Below are 20,717 nucleotides of genomic sequence, written 5' to 3' on the forward strand. Positions count from 1 at the left end.
TTTATTGATCACCTCCACTCATCAGGGACAAAAGATGTATGAGGTAGACATAGCCCTGACTTCATGGAGCTTATGGAACAACTAGAGAGATGTCAACATAATAAGTATGTTATAAATACATCAATTGGATTTTATTCATTGTCCAAAGTGTCATGAAAAAAAAAATATGTAAAGGAATGAGATAATTGATTTGTTGTTGTTGTTGTTGTTGTGTTGTTGTTGTAAGTAATTTGAAAGATGGGCTGAATTTCATGAAAGGAAAGGGAAAAAAATAACATCCTTGAATAATGAAAATAATTGGTTTTATATGAATATGAATTGTGGATGGTTCTGGAATATTGGATAAGGAGTTTATTTTTTTAATTTTTTTTAAGATTTATTTATTTATTGACAGACAGAGATCACAAGTAGGCAGAGGCAGGCAGAGAGAGAGAGAGGAGGAAGCAGGCTCTCCGCTGAGCAGAGAGCCCGATGTGGGGCTGGATCCCAGGACCCTGGGATCATGACCTGAGCTGAGAGGCAGAGGCTTTAACCCACTGAGCCATCCAGCCGCCCCTGGATAAGGAGTTTAAATAGAGCTACTGTCAAAAATCAGTCTCAGGCACCTGGGTGGCTCAGTGGGTTAAAGCCTCTGCTTCAGCTCAGGTCATGATCCCAGGGTCCTGGGATCCAGCCCCACATCGGGCTCTCTGCTCGGCAGGGAGCCTATTCCTCCTCTCTCTCTGCCTGCCTCTCTGCCTCCTTGTGATCTCTGTCAAATAAATAAATAAATCTTAAAAAAAAATTCAGTCTCAAGAGAATCAATCTTTAAAACCAGGGGGACTGGGACTCCTGGGTGGCTCAGTTGGTTAAGCAGCTGCCTTCGGCTCAGGTTATGATCCCAGTGTCCTGGGATCGAGTCCCACATGGGGCTCCTTGCTCGGCGGGGAGCCTGCTTCTCCCTCTGCCTCTGCCTGCCATTCTGTCTGCCTGTGCTCGCTCTCTCTCCCTCTCTCTCTGACAAATAAATAAAATCTTTAAAAAAAAAAAAGATAAAACCAGGGGGACTTTCCACTTGGGGCAAAACACTGATTCAGAAGGAATTTTGAGTATATGTAGTGGTCTTTATTCCCTTACAGTTAGAAAATTTTGTGGCCATAATTTGGAAATAAATGGGTACTTCTACCCATCCACGTTTAATCAATATTTATAGAGTAAATGGATTTTTCAAATTTGTATATCCTTGACACTGTGCTTAGATCAAGTGAAAAAGATAGGAGTTTTGAGTTTTCATAGGCAGGGACTGAGGAGCATGTGGGGCTATATAAATAAAGGGAAAATAAAAAATTTTAATGGTTTTAAAGTTATACTAGAGTCACTTCACAATTTGTGATTATGTATAATTTCCCATTCTAAATCTTACATGCAATTGTTTTATTATGAGCCAGGCTGTTTTATATGACCACAGGAGCAGCAATATGGAATTCAGTAAATTAGTGATTTTAGTGTTCATAGGTTAACAGGGTTGAACTGGTTGGTAAATGTAAGCATAGCCATAATTAGATTTTTTTTTTTTTTTACATCTGGAGAGTTTCTTTTAAAGTAGTTTCCATGAGCAGTAAAATTTTATTGTGTGTGACAGAGTACTATTGGAACTTTTCTTTTCCATTCCATTAACTTTAATAATGTTGCTGTGGTATTATCTCTCTTCACAGCTACCTTTGCACTCTGACACCTGTGGATCTCTCAAAGATGGGAATTGAGATTGCCTAATTGTGCTATTTAATAACAAATATATTCAAGGGCTATACATGGAAATAATAATAATGACTATATTTACATGATGAAACAAAATGCAAATTAGGTTCCTTTGCTCTCATTCTCAGCAGAGTATAAATTAGCAACCCCAGACACAAATAGTAATCATGGAAAACCCCATGTACTAGACCTCAGATAATAAAGCTAGGCTATTTAGCAGTTGAAAGAGTTGGGATCAAATCTCACATGGTCCTTAGTTCCTTTTTTTATGAAAATGGGGTCAAGCAAAGAGGTAACCCTATATAGTTCTTATAGGAACTTATAGGAACTTCAGAAACTTATAATTTCTTACAGGAACTCTCTCTACAACTTCAGTCAAGTCATCTGTGTTTAGATGAGTCCACATCAAAGTAACAATCTTAGCTATCAACTTCTAATAACTTCCAAGTCCTATTTTTAAAAAAATCTTTTCCCTTATGAAGTAATGGTTGGAGCAAGGATTTGTGAATAATCAGATATCAAGAAAATGTTTAGAAGTATGGTACTAGTTGTGTCCTTTTTCTCACTATGTGTCTACCTATCTATAGTTACTCTATGATAGTCAGAAGGAAGCAACCTCATCCACCACCATGTACCATTTTCTGCCCACCAAGGGTACCAAATTGTAGTAATAAAATATTAGAATTGTCACAATGGAATCTATTCTGAGATGACATCACTTCTTTCTGTCACATTTAAAAATAGATATGGGGGGAAAACACATTTAAAAACAGCATTTGTCTTATTTACATTTCATATGAACTCTAAAGTAATGTGCCTCCTACACTCTGAAAGATAGTTATTGAAGGCTGTCATCTAAAGCAACTGAAAAATATGCTGAAAGGAAGCCAAAAGACAAACAACATTTCTGTGTTACGTATAAACATTTATTTATAACAAAGCTGACCCTCCAAAAGGTCATCGTGTTTCTGGGAAAAAGAGGTTCTAGGTGGTAACAATCTGTTTTAGAATTTCAGGGGAGACAGCATCGTGTATGAAGTCCTGAATATGAATTTGGAGTCAGAGTTAAGTTCCACTGCGGTCTCCAACCTTTACTACTTTATGACCATTATGAAGATATTTCATATCCTTGAGACCCTACTCTTTATGCCTTAAGGATGGATGATTGTAGCTACTTTTAGATGTCTTTGAAGATTCAGCTTGAGATAATATCTGTAGTGTGCACAGCACACAATTTCCATTGAACTCTTCAAGTTCCCTTACCTGACCCAGTTAGAATTTTCATTAAAATGCAGTTACCCAGGGGCACCTGGGTGGCTCAGTCATTAATCGTCTGCCTTCAGCTCGGGTCATGATCCCAGGGTCCCGGGATAGAGCCCCACATCGGGCTCCCTGCTCAGCGGGAAGCCTGCTTCTCCCTCTCTCACTTCCCCTACTTGTGTTCCCTCTCTCACTGTGTCTCTTTCTCTGATAAATAAATAAAATCTTAAAAAAAAAAATGCAGTTACCCAAATACCACCCCCTTGGATCTTGCATTTATCCATAGTGGGTCATACCAACTAAAACTTTTTGGTAATGCGGGCCATTGACTTGAGAATGGACTTGGGTAGAAAAATGAGGTTTGTTCATGTTTGAACACACACAGACACACACACACACACACACACACATCCTTCCCTTATTATCTTGGTGGAGAAGCCCTAGAATGCAGGACCAGGAAGCTCAGATACATGTTCAGATCCCTGAGCAACTGATGAGGAAATGGCATCTTCAGAGCCACTTACCTGAGGTCCTATCTTGTGCATATTTTTTCCACCACTTGTAGTTGCTGCATTGACAAAGGATTGTCTGCCTTTGTGCTTGACTGCCAACACCTGTCTCTGAGTCAATTTGCCTCATTCCTCCATGCAACCATTTCAATAAATGTCAGGGTGCTGAATGTTTACATGTGCAAATGTTTACATGCGCAAAGAGGGAGAATAAGCACAACAGTAATTTGATCCTAAGGTATTCAGAATGTTTCGCGAGCATACATTAATTACACCATGCAGCTCTGTGTTAAGTAGAACAGTACTCCTCTGGCTTTTGAGCTTTCCGTGGCCAGAATTTTCCACAACAGAAAGGGAGACGCAGAGAAAATCAACTCTTAACTAGGCCTCTGCACATCTTCAGAAGAGGTCTTCAGATAATCATTTACTTGGATGTGTTTACTTTTATATGGGATTCCTCACAAGTTTGCATGGGGAAGAAATCATTCATGCGTTGGCTCATTGAAAAATGCTAAAATATATTGAGAGACTCCTACCTGTCAGGTACTGTTGTAGAGGTTGATAAACATCAATAAACAAGACAAGTCCATTTGTTTATTTTCTGCTCCCACTGGAATGCATGTGGGCAGAGACTTTTATAGCTAGGTAAGGAAGAAAGGGAGTGTCAGCTAAGAGTGGTGATTATTTTGTAATGGCTGGACAGGAAAACCTCACTGATAATTTGACACTTGAGTGGAAATCTCACAAACATATTTTTACAAAGAGAGGGTCAAAGAGATGAAGTGACTTGCCCGTGGTCATACTACCTATTGTGTGTGCCTGGAATATAATTGTGATGAAAATGACTTCTCTCTGGACTTATGGTTTTTATCAAAGTGTTCAGGGGACTAAACAAGGGATTCATCATATATATTTTGGAATGAAAAAGATTAGAGTAGAAATACTTTTTACAGAAAAGAGGATGCTTAGAATCTCAGTACATTTGACAGAGGGGCAGGTCAGTTAGACATTAAAATAAGAACAGAAACACATTGAAAGCAAATTTGGTGCATCAAGTGTTATGATAGAGGGATGCATAAGGTGATAGCAGTGTTCAGAATAGAAGCGGATGAATTTGCATTTTATAAGCAGTTGATCATGCCTGCCTTATCTTTTGGGTTTTGGACTATTCCAGTCTGGAGAACTGTACCTACTTCATCTTTGTACATCTTCTGTAGAGAATCTCAGTGCAGGCCCTTTGACCAAGCCTCATGCTTAGCAGATAGGAGGTAATCAATGAGTGCGTATTGAAACAAATTGTAGGAAGTAGACATATAGAGAAGGTAGAGCTTCAACATTCTTTCATTTAATCATTCATACCAAATATGTATTCCCATAATATGTATCTTCACTTAGATTTGTGGGAGCAAAGCTATTAAAAAGAACACATACGGCCACAAAGGAGGAAAAAATGGAAAAACAAGAAGTGATTGATAGGAACCAGGAAGAGAAAGAGAAGGAGTGTCATGTAATTGTTAAAAATCTAGAGCAGGAAAAGAAGATGTACTTATTAGTTACCGTTATTTTTTAAAATTTTAATATGGAGAATAAAAATCATGAGCCACTTAACGTATTTGAAGAAACAGGTCTGATAAAGCGACTGTCACAAAAGGAACACTAGATCCATAAAAATCTGCTCTTACTAATCCTCTGTATGGTAACTGTATTAACTAGAACATCTACTTTACTTTCCATTTCGAGTGGTTTTGCCTCTGGCTTGCCTCCTAGGGAGGTCAGACAGCCTCCAGTTAATACAAGTCTAATTATCTCTGTCCTGCAGGAACATCGAGATCCATTCCCCTCTGCTTGCTTCTCTATGATGGGGCATAATCATACCTAGATTTCAATATTCACAAATGTTCTGACTAATCATTGTTAAACTATGGCCTATGTATATGAGCACCACTGATAAGAGCTCTTACAGGTGACGTATGTCTGTCTCATTTTTTTCCCCCTACAAGGTAAATTTCACTGCCCCAGCTTCTTACAAATTAAAAGACTGAGGCTCAGAAAGCCAATGAGTTGTGAGCCTTGTTGCCCTGTTTTGTGTAGCTCTGCAAACGGCAATGCATTGCCCAGCTTTTACACTTAGAATGTAGGAGTTGTGAAGTTAGCCTGCTTATCTGTTTTCTCCACCGTTATCCATAATACCTGAAAGAGTGTTTGATGTATAGGAGGTCCTGGAGAAACATTTGTGTAATGACATATTTTTTCCTTGTCTATTACTTTGCCACACTATTTCTTCTCCTTATTCTGTGCAGAATCGTGCCCAGGGCATTTTGTGCCACCTGCTTTCTTAGGTCTGTGAATGGGAGCTGAGAGGTATTGACTTGAGTGCAAATAATTTTGGGTGGGGAAAGAAATTTAAATGAAAATAATAAAGCCCAGGATAATAAACAAGAGTGAGAAGGTGAGGTGAGTATTACTTACGCCAGTGGAAGGGGGCTGATGGTGCTTCTTACACAGACTCTGATCTGATTAAGAGGGAATCACGCAGCAGCATTGTTCATGAAGACACAGGAGGGGAGGAGGAGGAGAAGAATTCTATTTTGAGAGAGAATGTGAAGGCAAAGAGAGAAGTCACTCTGCTGGGAAGAAAGAGCCTGCATCCCCAAAGAAGAAGGTAGGAGGATTTCAAAAGCAGAACTTGGTGGAATACAACAAAGAGGTCAAGGAGAATGTCGGATTGAAAGGCACAAAAGGAATGGTGGGAAGATTATCCAGGGATAGTTGTGAGAACTATCGAATGATTTTAAACAAATCCAGTTGTCAGACTCTTGAGTGATTCTAATACGTATCTCCCCTAGGTACTGGAACACTTTTCAGTTCTGTACATCCCAGTTTTTTTTATCAGTCTTTGACTGACAAGAAAAATGTAGCAGAAGCTCAACAGTGGTAGGAAACCCTACAGTATTTCTTTTAAGCCCAATCTGGTTCCTGATTCTTACTTTAAAGGAAATTGAGGCAAGTTCTCAGCATATTTTAGGCCCATTGTGACAGCCACCATAAATAAAGGAAGACCCTGTCTTCCTGGTCAGACCCCTTTCATTGATGTCGTACCCCTCTGCCCTATGGTAAGGTAGTGGAACCAGATTGTTGCCTCATATTTCTGAAGTCTTGGGTTCTGATTTGTTGAGTAGGAACCTTAGTCACTCACACCTAGAGATCATGCAGTGTCATTTGTAGCTGAAAATGCAATGACCTCATGGGGCAAAGGCTTGGTTTATTAATGAAGAATTTCTCTAACAATTTGAGTTGGAGGATTTAGTTAATTGGGAAATTTTATTAGCAAAGGCCAGTGTCTTGCTGTCTGTATTGTACAGATTCTTCAAATGGGTCACTGGAAATTCCCTGAGTGAGGTCACTGAGTTGGTTTAGCATGTCTGAGTGAGGCATTATGAGAAGAGGAATAGCAATGAGTATCATTTGAAGCCAACAGGCAGACTTACCAAGCAGATCACTCTGAAGTTAGCAGTTAGTGACCATCTAGAACCCCAAAGTGTAGGACAGACAGATTGGTATAATGGGAAGTATAATGGGAAGTGATAGACCCACTGAGACGAGCAGTGGGTCTATCACTGTTTCAAACACAATTGAAATTCATGGAATATAGGTAGTTTAGCTGAGACCACAGAAGTTCACGTTTCTTCATGTTTAGTGGGAACTGTAATAGTTACCTAACTGGATGGTCATGAAATATAAGGAGGAGGTGATGATAATTACTTTAATAGCTAAGCAGGTGACTGTGTGCTCTTTCTCAGTCAGTGCACTAAGCACCATATCTATGCATGTATCCAGCACAAAGAAGGCTGATAAGATACAAAGTATAGCTGTTTTTGTTATGAGTGATCGTCACAATCATCCAGCAACAATGTGGTATTGCTGGTAGTTATACTAGGGGTAGTAGTGGTGATCAGTTAATTACTATTTTATTATTGGCTTAATATTTTACATGCCTTACCTTCCTTCATAATCATCTTAAGGAAAGAAAACAACAACAAAAAACCATGGGGTAAGCACTATCTCTAAGTACCATAAGGGAAAATAAGAGCTCCAAGGTGTTAAGAAATTGCTCGGGTTACTTACCATAGTTCGAAGGGAAGGGGCCAGAAATCAAACCCATTGTCTGATATCAAATCCTGAGCTCTAAAAATGCCCTGTTCTACTTGCCTCTGTTGCCAGGCCTGGAGCCGTATCACATGAAGTGTCTGACTGAGGTCTGGGGCCAGAAAGTTCCAAGGGAGCATGAGTGGAATCAGGGCCATTTTGGCATTTGAAGATGATGTCATTTCAATTCAATTTTGTTTTCAGTGTCTGCTATGGTCTGTGAACAATGTTAGATGTTATTACATGTAATATCTGTTAGGTATTTCCGTCTCTGTGTCATAGACGAAGAGACTGACGTTCTGGATGGAAGAGTTGCTTCACTTTACTGAGAGTCAGGTGTCAGTCCTGGCCCCATGTCTACCAGGCAATGGTACAGTCTGTGCTTTATCCACCGCAGAACCCTGGCATTCTCATCTGCTTAAGTTCTCAATTGCTAGGAGAAAGCATCCAATTTTAAAAAAAAAAATTTTTTAAGATTTTATTTATTTATTTGACAGACAGAGATCACAAGTAGGCAGAGAGGCAGGCAGAGAGAGAGGGAGGGGGAAGCAGGCTCCCCGCCAAGCAGAGAGCCCGAAGTGGGGCTCGATCCCAGGACCCTGGGGTCATGACCTGAGCCGAAGGCAGAGACTTTAACCCACTGAGCCACCCAGGCGCCCCGAAAGCATCCAATTTTTTAGTGACTTTCACTTTGCTTTTTTAACACCCATACTTATTATACGGATAATTAGTTATTAGAATTATGGCTTAAGGAAAGAATAGTGCCATCATGCTCTTCACAGAAATAATTCCACTTGATTGAGGAGTCCCTGGAAGTGTTTTCATTTAGGGGGAATGAAATTTCACCTTAATTCTGAATAGGAATAATTGCAAAGTATTTCAGTGTAACTCAGAATTGGCAATTTGAGTAGCATCATTTATTGGCTAGCCACGTGTTGATGCTATAAATGGTGGCCTATGCAGAATTATTTAATAGAAGAATCCAGGAGCGACAGAAAGGACAGTCCCTATGCTGAAGTCCCTCTGCACAGTGGGTGTAAAAATACAGAGACAGGATATCATCGTTAATTCACGTAGAGCTATTTTATATGTTCTTCCATAAGGAAATGGGCACAGATGAGGCTGTGATCCACACAGTGGGGTAATTAAGAAGTCATAGTTACTTAGTCAAAGAATATACTGCTTTAGGAGACAGGAAATTCACGTATAAGGAAGCAATTTGTACACACTGAGACACTTGAATGATCCTCAGTGTTCTGATTTAAGGCTTTCAGGCTTGCTGTTCTCTTGTAACAGTTTTCAGACACAAATGAGGAAGGTCAAGTAGAGGTTAATATATAAAGTCTATGTGAAGAAGTCATGTCTGTCAAACAGATTCATGTTAAGATGCTGGAATAGCATAGAAGATTATTAGACAAATGTCTTCATAAGTACTATGTAGAGATTATTATTATTTTTTTTTTGCAAAAGGCGAGTATATTACTTTATTAACACCTCACAAGTAAGATTCCAGAGACCCAGATTTGGGTCTTTCTTCAGCCACAGTCTGTGTGTCCTGAAACCTATTTCATTGCTGAACCACATTCATAATCCCTAATATTCGTGGAACATAGATTTTCAATTAAGTTTTCCTATGAATTATTTTAGGAAAAATCAGATACCATCTCTGTCTATATATCTGCAGATATATGTGCCAAGAGAAGTAAATAATAATGTAATTTAAAAAATAACAAGTGTGACTAGGACATCATTGGTAAAGGATGTAGATCAAAGCCATGTTTTTTCATGAATCCACCTTCAATTAATTCATGAAATGTTACTAGGATACATAGCTCATCAGTATCACCTCCTTCTCTGAGTAATCCTGGGAATATCTGAAATAGGAGAGCACTGCACCAACAATTTATACTAAGACATTGAATAAATACAAATGTCAATTATGAAATGGGTAAAATATCTAGAGAAACAACAGGAGCCCCTAGGATCTTTAATCTGAAGAACACAGTCTCCTCACTGGTGTTCATTGAAGGGTGTTCTGCCTTAACTCTTGGCAAACTCATCACAGCCCTCGAGATGATACAGATTAGCCCTTGATCCTCCTTGGAGCCTTGAAGGCAGCAAGACTTTGGTTCGAATCTTGACACCCTCTTCTTCACTAAGTGACTCTGTTACCTTATTCTTTATTTTGTTATTTAAATTTTAGTTAACATACAGTGCAGAATTGGTTTCTGGAGTAGAAGTCCGTGGTTCATTGCTTACATGCAACACACAGTGATCATTACAACCCCTGCCCTCCTTAATAACCATCACCCATCTAGCCCACCCCCCCACTCCCCCCATCAACCCTCAGTTTGCTCTCTGTCATTAAGAGGCTCTTATGGTTTGTTTCCCTCTCTCCTTTATGAGTGAGATTATATGGTATTTGTCTTTTTCTGACTGACTTAATTCATTTACCGCAATACACTCTATAGCTCCAGGCATGTTGTTGAAAATGGCAAGATTCCATTCTTTTTGATGGCTGAGTAATACTCCATTTGAGATACAGATGTAGATATAGACACACACCACATCTTCTTTATCCATTCATCAATCAATGGACATTTGGGCTCTCTCCATAGCTTAGCTATTGTTGATAATGCCACTGTAAACTTAGAGGAACATATGCCCCTTCAAATCTGTATTTTTGTATCCTTTGGGTAAATACCTAGTTGTGGAATTGCTGGGTCATAGAGTAGTTCTATTTTTAACTTTTTAGGGAATTTTCATACTGTTCTCCAGAGTGGCCACTCCACTTTGCATTCCTACCGATAGTGCAAGAGGGTTCCCCTTTCTCCACATCTTTGCCAACACCTCTTGTTTCTTGTGTCTTAATTTTTGCTATCCTGACAGGTATAAGGTGATATCTCATAGTGGTTTTGATTTGTATTTCTCCGATGATAAGTGATGTGGAGCATCTTTTCATGTGCCTGTTAACCATCTGGATGTCTTCTTTGGAAAAGTGTCTCTTCATGTCTTCTTCCCGTTTCTTAACTGGATAATTTGGTTTCTGGGTGTTGAGTTTGGTAAGTTTTTTATAGATTTTGGATACTAATGTTTTGTTTTTAAGATTTTATTGATTTATTTGACAGACAGAGATCACAAGTAGGCAGAGAGGCAGGCAGAGAGAGAGAAGGAAGCAGGCTCCCTGCTGAGCAGAGAGCCCGATGCGGGGCTCAATCACAGGATCATGACCCAAGCCAAAGTCAGAGGCTTTAACCCACTGAGCCACCCAGGCGCCCCTTGGATACTAATGTTTGATCAGATATGTCATTTGCAAATATCTTCTCCCATTCCATAGTTTGCCTTTTAGTTTTCTTGACTGTTTCTTCACGGTCCAGAGTCTTTCTACCTTGATGAAGTTCCAATTGTACATTTTTGCTTTTCCCCTCTTGCTTCCAGTGATGTGTCTAGTAAGAAGTTGCTATGGCCAAAGTCAAAGGGGTTTCTACCTGTGCTATCCTCTAGGATTTTGATGGTTTCCTGTCTCACATTTAGGTCTTTCATCCACTTTGAATTTATATTTCTCTATGGTGTAAGAAAGGGGTCCAAGTTTCACTTTTCTACATGTTGATGTCCAGTTTTCCCAGTGACATTTCTTGAAGGGACTGTCTTTTTTCCCTGGAATATTCTTCCCCTGCTTTGTCGAAGATTAGTTGATCATATAGTTGTAGGTCCATTTCTGGGTTCTCTCCTCTGTTCCATTGACCTATCTTTCTGTTTTTGTGCCAGTACTATACTGTCTTGATGACTGTAACTTTGTAATATAGTTTGAAATCTGGAATTGTGATGCCTTCAGGTTTTTCTTTTTCACAATTGCTTTGACTATTCAGTCTTTTGTGGTTCCATACAAATTTTAGGAGGGTTTGTTCTAGCTCTGTGAAAAATGCTGGTGATATTTTGATAGGGATTGCATTAAATGTGTAGATTGCTTTGGATAGCATACACATTTTAATAATGTTTGTTCTTCCAATCCATGAGAATGGAATACTTTTCCACTTTTTTGCATCCTTTCCAATTTCTTTCATAAGTGTTGTATAGTTTTCAGAGTACAGCTCTTTTACCTCTTTATTTAGATTTATTCCCAAATATCTTATGGTTTTGGTGCAAGTGCAAATAGGATCAATTCCTTGATTTCATTTTCTGCTGCTTCATTACCGGTGTGTAGAAATGCAGCAGATTTCTGCACATTGATTTAATATCGTGCAACTTTGCTGAATTCACGAATTAGTTCTGTCAATTTTTCAGTGGAGCCTTTCAGGTTTTCTACATGTAGTATCATGTTGTCTGCAAATAGTGAAAGTTTGACTTCTTTCTTGCTGATTTGGATATCTTTTATTTCCTCTGCTCCCTTGTAATTTTATCTAAATGCCTCTGGTCTCTGAGACATGACAATTAGCAACATTGAGTGTTTCCATAGTCCAGTGCTGATCCCCCAAAGCAGCTAGAAAAGCCCCCAACTACCATTTTACTTTCTGTTTCTCTTTCTTTCTCCCTCTTCATTCCCATCTACCTTCTCTCTTCAGTCTTGTATTGATTCTCTTGTTCTCTCCTGCATTTGTCCGTACTTATGTGTAAGAATTGTGTTTGGTTCTGGGCATGTGGGAATGGATGAGACGTGGTTCCTGTCTCCAGTGATTTACTACAGGAACAGGTTGAAATCATGAAAGTAAATACTATGAGAAAGCGGCTAACAAAGGTGTGGAGGATCAAAAGGAAGAGAGTAATTAGTTCTACCTGGGAAGGCGTCTCAGCCTCTGAAACATCAGAGCTGAGCCTGAAGGGTTGGATGGAATTTTAAGAGGTCCAGTAAAGGGCAAGGGTGGTCCAGGCTGCATGATCCACACAGAGTAGTGAAGGCGCTAAAGTCAGTGGAAGAATCTGAAGAAAGGTTGAGTGTCTGGGGAATCGAGGACATATGCTATGCAGAATGTTGTATTAAAAGATGAGTTTAGATACAGATCATGTAGAGATTTGAATGCCAACAATAATTTTTGTCTGTCATCTGGAAATCACTGTGGGGACATTACTATTTTGAAGTTGATGTGGGACGTTTATGCTTTGCAGCACTGTTGAATATCATCTTTGTTTCTTATTTTTTAAATAAGGTAAGTTTATTTTAATTATTATCACCACTAAATTAATAACTAAATTTCATTTACATACATATCCATGTATGCCTTTATTTATAAAATGTAAATACAAAATTAAATATATATATATCTGTGAGTATACATATGTGTAAATAGGTATATATAAAAATAAATGTAAAATATATATTTACATATATCTCTGTGAGGGCATCTTTATCTGTATTTATACCTATATATGTATAAAGTAAGGCATTGGCTTTTTACTTTTCATATAATATATTAACTTTAAACTGTTGTTTGGCAGTTAATAACATTTTACATATATTATCAGTAAGCCTCAGGGAGTTTAAGTGATTTGCTCAAGATCACATGGCTGGTAGTATCAGATCAAAATAATTTCTCATTTGTATAACCTCCGAGTCATGTTCTAAAACATATACTCATCTGCTTTCTGTAACATTGTGTTGAGAAATTTGAGTGGGGGGAGCAACCTTCAATTCCTTCACAAAAACACATCACATTATTTTTGTTTATATTCTTTGGCAAATTTTAAGCACATAGAATAGTCATTTCATATTATTTTCAAAATTTAAGAATTGTTATAAACATTTTATGTTCATGTAACATAATTTTTAACATCTGCTTAACATTGTATACCTTCGATCTTTATCACCTTCACCACTAATTTAATATTTCCCAACTGTTGCATATTTCAATTGTTTGACATTTTTTTTTAAAGATTTTATTTATTTATTTGACAGAGAGAAATCACAAGTAGGCAGAGAGGCAGGCAGAGAGAGAGGAGGAAGCAGGCTCCCTGCTGAGCAGAGAGCCCGATTCGGGGCTCGATCCCAGGACCCTGGAATCATGACCTGAGCCGAAGGCAGAGGCTTAACCCACTGAGCCACCCAGGCGCCCCCAATTGTTTGACATTTTTTAAAAAATCACACAAAAAAGTGAATATCTTACTCTAAAAATTTGAGGTATCTGCAAAAAGGAAAATTTATAATTTTCTTAGAATAAATTCTTAGTTTTACAAATACCAAATCAAAGTATATAAGTAAGATTTTGATTGCTGATACATTTAACTCAGTAGCTTTACAATTATATTGTAATATTTGACAAAAGCGTGAGGGGATATATGAGAAATCTAGTTTTTCTAAATCCAGACCATTCTGTTTATCTATCAACCTATCTATCATCCATCTATCATCATCTCTCCAGACAACTCAGAAGTTACAGTCACAAAGAAAGGGAAATGCATATTTTTGAAACTTAGGGAGGGTAAAGAGTTTTCTAATGATTCAGTTTGTCCTTTGTGATATATCTGTGCAAGTTTGACATTATTGCAGTTATTATACTGATGCTGTTCTTCAAGGAGAAGATGGATATGTGTTGATGCATCTCTGATTATATGTCCTTTACCCCTCATTCATGGCAGCATATGGTTAGCAGAAATTGTGACTACAATATATGGTGCCCAAAAGGAATTTATCCCTGGTGAATTTGTATCACTTAATCTCATCAATGAGAGACCCTTTTCCCGCAGATAGTAAAATGATAATTGCACATTGAACTGGCAAGAGTTTTGGGGAATAACAAAGCTAGTGGTTTCATAACCAGGATAATGTGTTCAACAAGTCTTATTCAAAAGAGGAGTCTAGCACAGCATTTTATATCAACTGCTGTCTTTGAACAGCACAATCTAGGAGACCCACAAAGAGTGAATTACAGTAATCAGGCTTCAAAATGACAAAGGAGTTAATCAGCATCCCCTTGCCTTTCTCGTGAAGCCTCTCAATCTGGTGATATCACAGAAATTATAAAAAGAAGCCTTCGTGATGGATACAAAATGCTTCTCAAATGATAACACCAAAGACAATGGTAAACACCCATACGGAGACACACACACACACACAAGTCTTAAATTTTGAGATGACTGAAACTGGATTCTCATCAGAAGTCCTCCCTGGATAATGAGACAGAAGGAACAGCTGTTTAGCACTTAGGAAGAACTTAAGGCCAGCCTAGGACTTAAATTTTTCAACCACTGCAACAGGGAAATCTCCATTTGATTGAATAAAGTTAATATAAAAGCGTGTCTTTTAAATACAGGTGAAATCGACTCACGGTAGGGTAATGAATGCCATTTTCAGGGCAAGATGATTCCCCCTTTCCCTCCTTAGTTATCCCACCAAGGTTCGCCTCCCATTTCACACCTTCCCACCCCACTCTCCAGTGCCAGGTTCAAAATCCCCATTGAATTAAATTCATTGAATGAGAATGGGTTCTCATTCATTCTCATGAAGTTTCTGATGAGAGTAGCTTTTCAAAATGAAAACTCTTCTAAAATCTGATAGTTCACGTTCCCTCTTCTGAATTTACTTCACAGGTCATGCTTTTGAGACTCCAGCAGAACAGGATTTTTATTTTGTTTTGTTTTTCTTCTCCTCCGAATCTTAGAGTAGGGAAACAAGTTTGTCCCAGGGATGTTCCATGGTTGGTTGTTTTTTTTTTTTTTTTTTTTAATCCAAGGGTAACCTCGCTGAAGGGCCCCCATATAAATACTAATATGGTTACTGAGTTGGAATTTTCTAAACATCAAAGACAAAAAAGATGTGATATTTTCAATTGTATCAACTCCAAGTCAGTCCTGATATTACCATGTTTAATTAGCGAAGTTGATTTTCTTTTTTGTGAGGCTGTTTATCAAATGCCTACATCAAAGAGTTTTACTCACTGCCCCCAGAAGAAAGCGTTCTGTCATACTGCTTGCCATAAAACTGAAAACTCTAATTTGTTGCCAAGTTGATATAATGGAAGTTTAAACACAATATTTAAGCTTCTAAAAACATTGCTGGGCATTGAAAATGTGTAACTACGAGCATGTGGGAAGACGTGAGCATTAATCTCGCTTCATCACTTTGCTGACGAAAGATGAACGCAGTCCTTGTCTTGGGGAGTGGGAAGCTATTTGAAATCAGCACCATCAAAGCTGTTTTAAGGCGGTTTATTTTTAGCAGAAAGGGTGCAGGGATCTCTGATCGACTGTTTTAAAATAAAAGTTGAAAATGGATAAAAATGCTATTTAACTGAGGATTTCTGTAACTTTTTACATAGGTCAAAATTTTTGACTTCGCAAATCTGAGAAGAAAAATAACCATATTTTCTGCTTTGTTCGAGGTGGTATTTGATACCAAACAATACTTCTTTTTGACGTGAGGCAGTTCTCTCTTTTGTCTATAAAAGAAACAGCCTAAAGCTTGGGAGAACATGTGAGCCAAAGCAAATAATTCGGGCGAGAAGTAGAGGCAACTTTTTTTTTTTTTAAGATTTTATTTATTTGACAGAGAGAGATCACAAGAGGGCAGAGAGGCAGGCAGAGAGAGAGAGAGAGGAGGAAGCAGGCTCCCCGCAGAGCAGAGAGCCCGATGTGGGACTCGATCCCAGGACCCTGAGATCATGACCTGAGCTGAAGGCAGAGGTTTAACCACTGAGCCACCCAGGTGCCCCAGTAGAAGCAACTTTTAAGGCAATTTTCTTATTTTAAGAGTTTATCATCATATTGCAACATCTATGTAGGTGAAATGATCTGCCTTTGCATAGGAATTTTTAGAAAAAGATTTTAGTGACATGTGTACAAATGACCCAGTACGAGGAGAAAAATTGGAGGGCCAAGGGCACTTGGGTTTTTCCTAGCATGCTTTTATGGCTACAAGGTAACAGGAAAAATGTTCCAGAAATTCTGTCTTGAATTTTCTAATGAGTCATTGCTAGTTGTGAGGTTGAGATTAGAGGCAGCTCAGAAATCAAGAGCTGTTTATTATACAGTTTGTACCAAAACCAATGAAGTATGCTGCATGCCCTCAAGAAAACTTGGAGAGACTCCTTGCCTGCCTTAGAAATCAGAAAACCCACTCTTAGTGTTCTCTAAGAAAAGAGAAACTGTGAAGACTTCCATGTGCAGCTTTCCAGCTGGGTTCTCTTGAGCAATCTCACTTAACTGGATAGCTATTATTCTCTCTTCTCTGAAGGGGAAGCGAATACCTGCCCGGCCATGTCAAGGGGCGATGTGTTATTACACTGAAGTACTTTTGAACGGTAGATATCTGTGAAGAATGACATGCTGGAAACATGGTTGACCCTTGGATAATGAACCAGTATCCTAACCATATTTTTTAGGGTCTTGGCAGGAACAGGGTGATTAAGGATAATTTAATGAAGTAACTGTTGACAAAAGCTTGGCCAGGTTAAGGGAGACCATCAAGGGATAGTGAAATACCCCAAGGCTAGCCAGCAGAAGTGCCATCATCACCCCTAGGCCTGAGACAACAAGGGATTGGGGCAACTATTGGACACTAGAGTTTTGCTCTAGCAGTGTCTGAAGATAATAACCATAGACTGGCCCAACATATGATTGGAGTATTTGGAGAGTCTGGAACTTCAGCAGCTACATCCTCGCAGTCTCCTAGGGTAATGTATGTTGGTTGAGTCTAGTGTAGAGTCAGAAAGTAAGAAAGTCCTTGGGTGCCTAGGGGGTTCAGTCGGTTGAATATCCAACTCTTGATTTTGGCTCAGGTCATGATCTTGGGGTCATGAGATCAGGCCCTGCATCAGACCCCCCACTCAGTTGGGGAGTCTGCTTGGGATTCTCTCTATCCCTCTACTCCAACTCCCACTTGTGCTGTTTCCCTCTCTCCCTTTCTTTAATGAGTGAATCTTAAATAAATCTCTAATGAATGAATCTCTAGTGAATGAAAGAAAAGAAAAAGAGAAAGAAAGGAAGAAAGAAAGAGTTCATGGAGGCAATCTATAAAGGTCACTCTTCCATGCCAAGAGTAGGTGGAAAATGCAGGAAACTGGATCTGGCGGGGGCGGGGCGGCAAGAGGAGAACGTTTAGCTTCCAGATAAGCATTAAATAAATTCTGATTGCATATTTGGTAGTATGAATACCGTATACCTTGATGGTGGAAAGCATAAATGTTTTTGTAATGGGTGGAGTCCCATGGAGCTCTGCTTGTCCCATTTAAGCAAGTCCTTCCACCATAATGCGTCTCTAATATTTTGGTATAACTCATAGACATTAAACCTAAGTATGTTATTATAACTGATCCTCAAAACTATTTTAATTCCAAGTGGTTTGAAAGACATCACATGTTTTTTTTTTTTTTTAATTTGGTCTCTCACAATATATTTTTTTAAATGATAGGAATAATATATAGCACACTTCTCTGGGTCTGAGGAAATTGTAAAAATTCTTCTTCTGAAGTAACCTCAAAGGACTCATGTGTAGACTTCAACCCATCTGTTCATTTTGGAAAAAAAAAAAAAAAGAACAAAACCAAAAATGCTGTCTTCCTTGGGGAATTATATCAGTTTCCTCTGATTATTAAATGTTGTGTGCCAAATTCCAAAGTCCAGTGGATGGCTTAGTTCAGGATGACCTTCGAATGTGATGGTACCTAAACTTTACATTTGTGTAACTATGATGGGAATAAAACAATTTTCTAATCCCTTCTACTGGAATTGGGCCCGTATTGGAGATATGCTGAGTTAAGGAGTATATAACCATGGCAGAATAGCCAGATGGGCAGCTCATCGTGCTGATGGTGAGGTTTTGTTGTTATTGTTCTCTTTTTTTGTTCACGTTTGTTTTCTCACATAGTAACCTAAGTTTGCATGATTGTTATATTTCTGTTTTTCTCTTCTTTCTGTTTTTGTTTATCTCTAAGTATGGTCTATTGAGTTGCATTTTGATATGATCAGATCTTGAACCAAGCCATTGTATTGCAAGATATTATTAAGTTGCAATCAATATTCCCAAATAAGTAAGGTGATTTAATTAGGACTCCCTGAATGTGAACCTCAGATATAAAAGGGGTGTCAAGGTGTAATAAAGTAGATTGGAACTAGCAGTTCTTCCCAAAGCTTGTACCCTATCTGGGTGGATTAGGTTTCCCTGCGCACTCTTGTGCCTCACCTGCTACTCGAATCATTCAGGGGTTTGAACTCCTTGCACACCTTTTACGGACAGATGATTTAATTAGAGCTTAGGAGTCCAAAGGAAAAAACCAACAAACCATGATTATAATTTCAGAAATGGCCAAGAGAGTGGCTCATCCTCAATTTGAATTGAATCGAATTGAATTGAACCTGGGGTTATTACGAGGGGAGAATTCTCTAGTCCAGACAGTTTTCTTTAACTTGGGCCAGAGGTCTAACCCTCATCCATTCAATAGGAAAATTCGGGGCTAGTCACAATAATTTCTGTTAGGGGATGTTAGCAATATAGTGGTGGGAGGTGTGTTTTCTGAGAGAGGGTTAAGTGAAACTGCAGGACACAGAAAAAATACAGTACAATCATCATAAGAGATCTAGTCGTTCTTTAAAATGGGAAAAATTGAAATAATTGCAACATCTGTTGATATGGGAAAGCTTAAGTTACTGATAGTGTATTCATAAATGAAGAATTATGCAGCTATGAGAAGTAATGAGTTGGATGTCTATATGCTAACAACAACAACAACGAAAAGATCTCAAAGATAACCACTCAGTGATAAAAGAAAGTCCCAGAAAAGTGCCTACTGTATCATGGCCACATTTGTGGTTTAATGTTCATACACATATACGTATATTCGTATGCATAGACATATAACAGCTTTGAAAATGTACCCATCCAAATGTTAGCAATATTTATCTATAGATAGGAGAGTAGGGAGAGGGCTAAATAAAGATTTTTAAAATAACTTCAGAAGTATCTACACATATTTTGAATCTTTAAGAAGAATATTAAATTACTGGTGAAATACATAAAAGAAGCAGATGGATGAAACCCTGAAAATATATCAAAAGAAAAACACGAACATTTTAGCACTGATGATATTATGTTATTTTGTACTATTTTGTACCTCCTTTCTCTCTGTCTTTTCATTTTTTTTCTAAATTTTTGTACAATAGAGAAAATGTAACAATTAAAATATAAATGTGGTTGAATAGTACGTTAGGATTTAGACACTTGCCTGTATTCTGATTGGTGTTTTATTCATTTGTGTTGATCCTAATAATGTATTTATTTCTTTCATCTCTCTGATATATTTGTGAGCTTCAGAATAATTTATCTTTGACCTCAGAGCCTTCAAGCTATTTATGTATTTACTCCTCCTGTAGGGGAATTGGAGTCTGTGATAAATTGTAAGATTCTTTTACTTGCAGGGGTTTCCTGGGTAGATGAGGCTATGTTATGATTTATACTTTAATTTGGTAGGCAAGAGTATGCCATTCAGTTTACTTTCTAATATATATCTTTGCAAGTTCTCTCTCTTTTTTTGATACACTCTAAAATGTATTTTGTTTTAAAGATTTTATTTATTTATTTGACAGACAGAGATCACATGTAGGCAGAGGCCGGCAGAGAGAGAGAGAGAGAGAGAGAGAGAGAGAGAGAGGAGGAAGCAGGCTCTCCACTGAGCAGAGAGCCCGATGTGGGGCTCGATCCCAGGACCTTGAGATCATGACCTGAGCCAAAGGCAGAGGCTTTAACCCACTGAGCCACCCAGGTGCCCCTCTAAAATGTATTTTTGCAAGTTAGCCACTAATGTCTGTGACTAAAATCTTTCTCAGTGTTGGCATCACAGATACACAGCAGTTAAAAGGCAAAAGAGGGGCCAGCCTGGGTGGCTCAGTGGGTTAAAGCCTCTGCCTTCGGCTCAGGTCATGATCCAGGGTCCTGGGATCGAGCCCCACATCGGGCTCTCTGCTCCACGGAGAGCTTGCTTCCTCCTCTTTCTCTCTGCCTGCCTCCCTGCCTACTTGTGATCTCTCTCTCTATCAAATAAATAAAATCTAAAAAAAAAAAAAAAAGGCAAAAGAAAACAGAAAATTATCTGAGTGGGGACTTGATGTGTGCACCTGGGTATGTTTGTGTGTGTCTGAGAG

The 20,717-nt window shown here is 38.6% G+C and overlaps 1 protein-coding gene across 1 annotated transcript in view; it reads left to right on the forward strand.

Moving 5' to 3' along the window:
• Window positions 1-20,717, forward strand: part of CDH8 (cadherin 8) — a 382,041-nt gene that overhangs the window by 186,182 nt on the left and 175,142 nt on the right.

Source organism: Lutra lutra, chromosome 17 (assembly GCF_902655055.1).
Source record: "Lutra lutra chromosome 17, mLutLut1.2, whole genome shotgun sequence".
Taxonomy (NCBI): domain Eukaryota; kingdom Metazoa; phylum Chordata; class Mammalia; order Carnivora; family Mustelidae; genus Lutra; species Lutra lutra.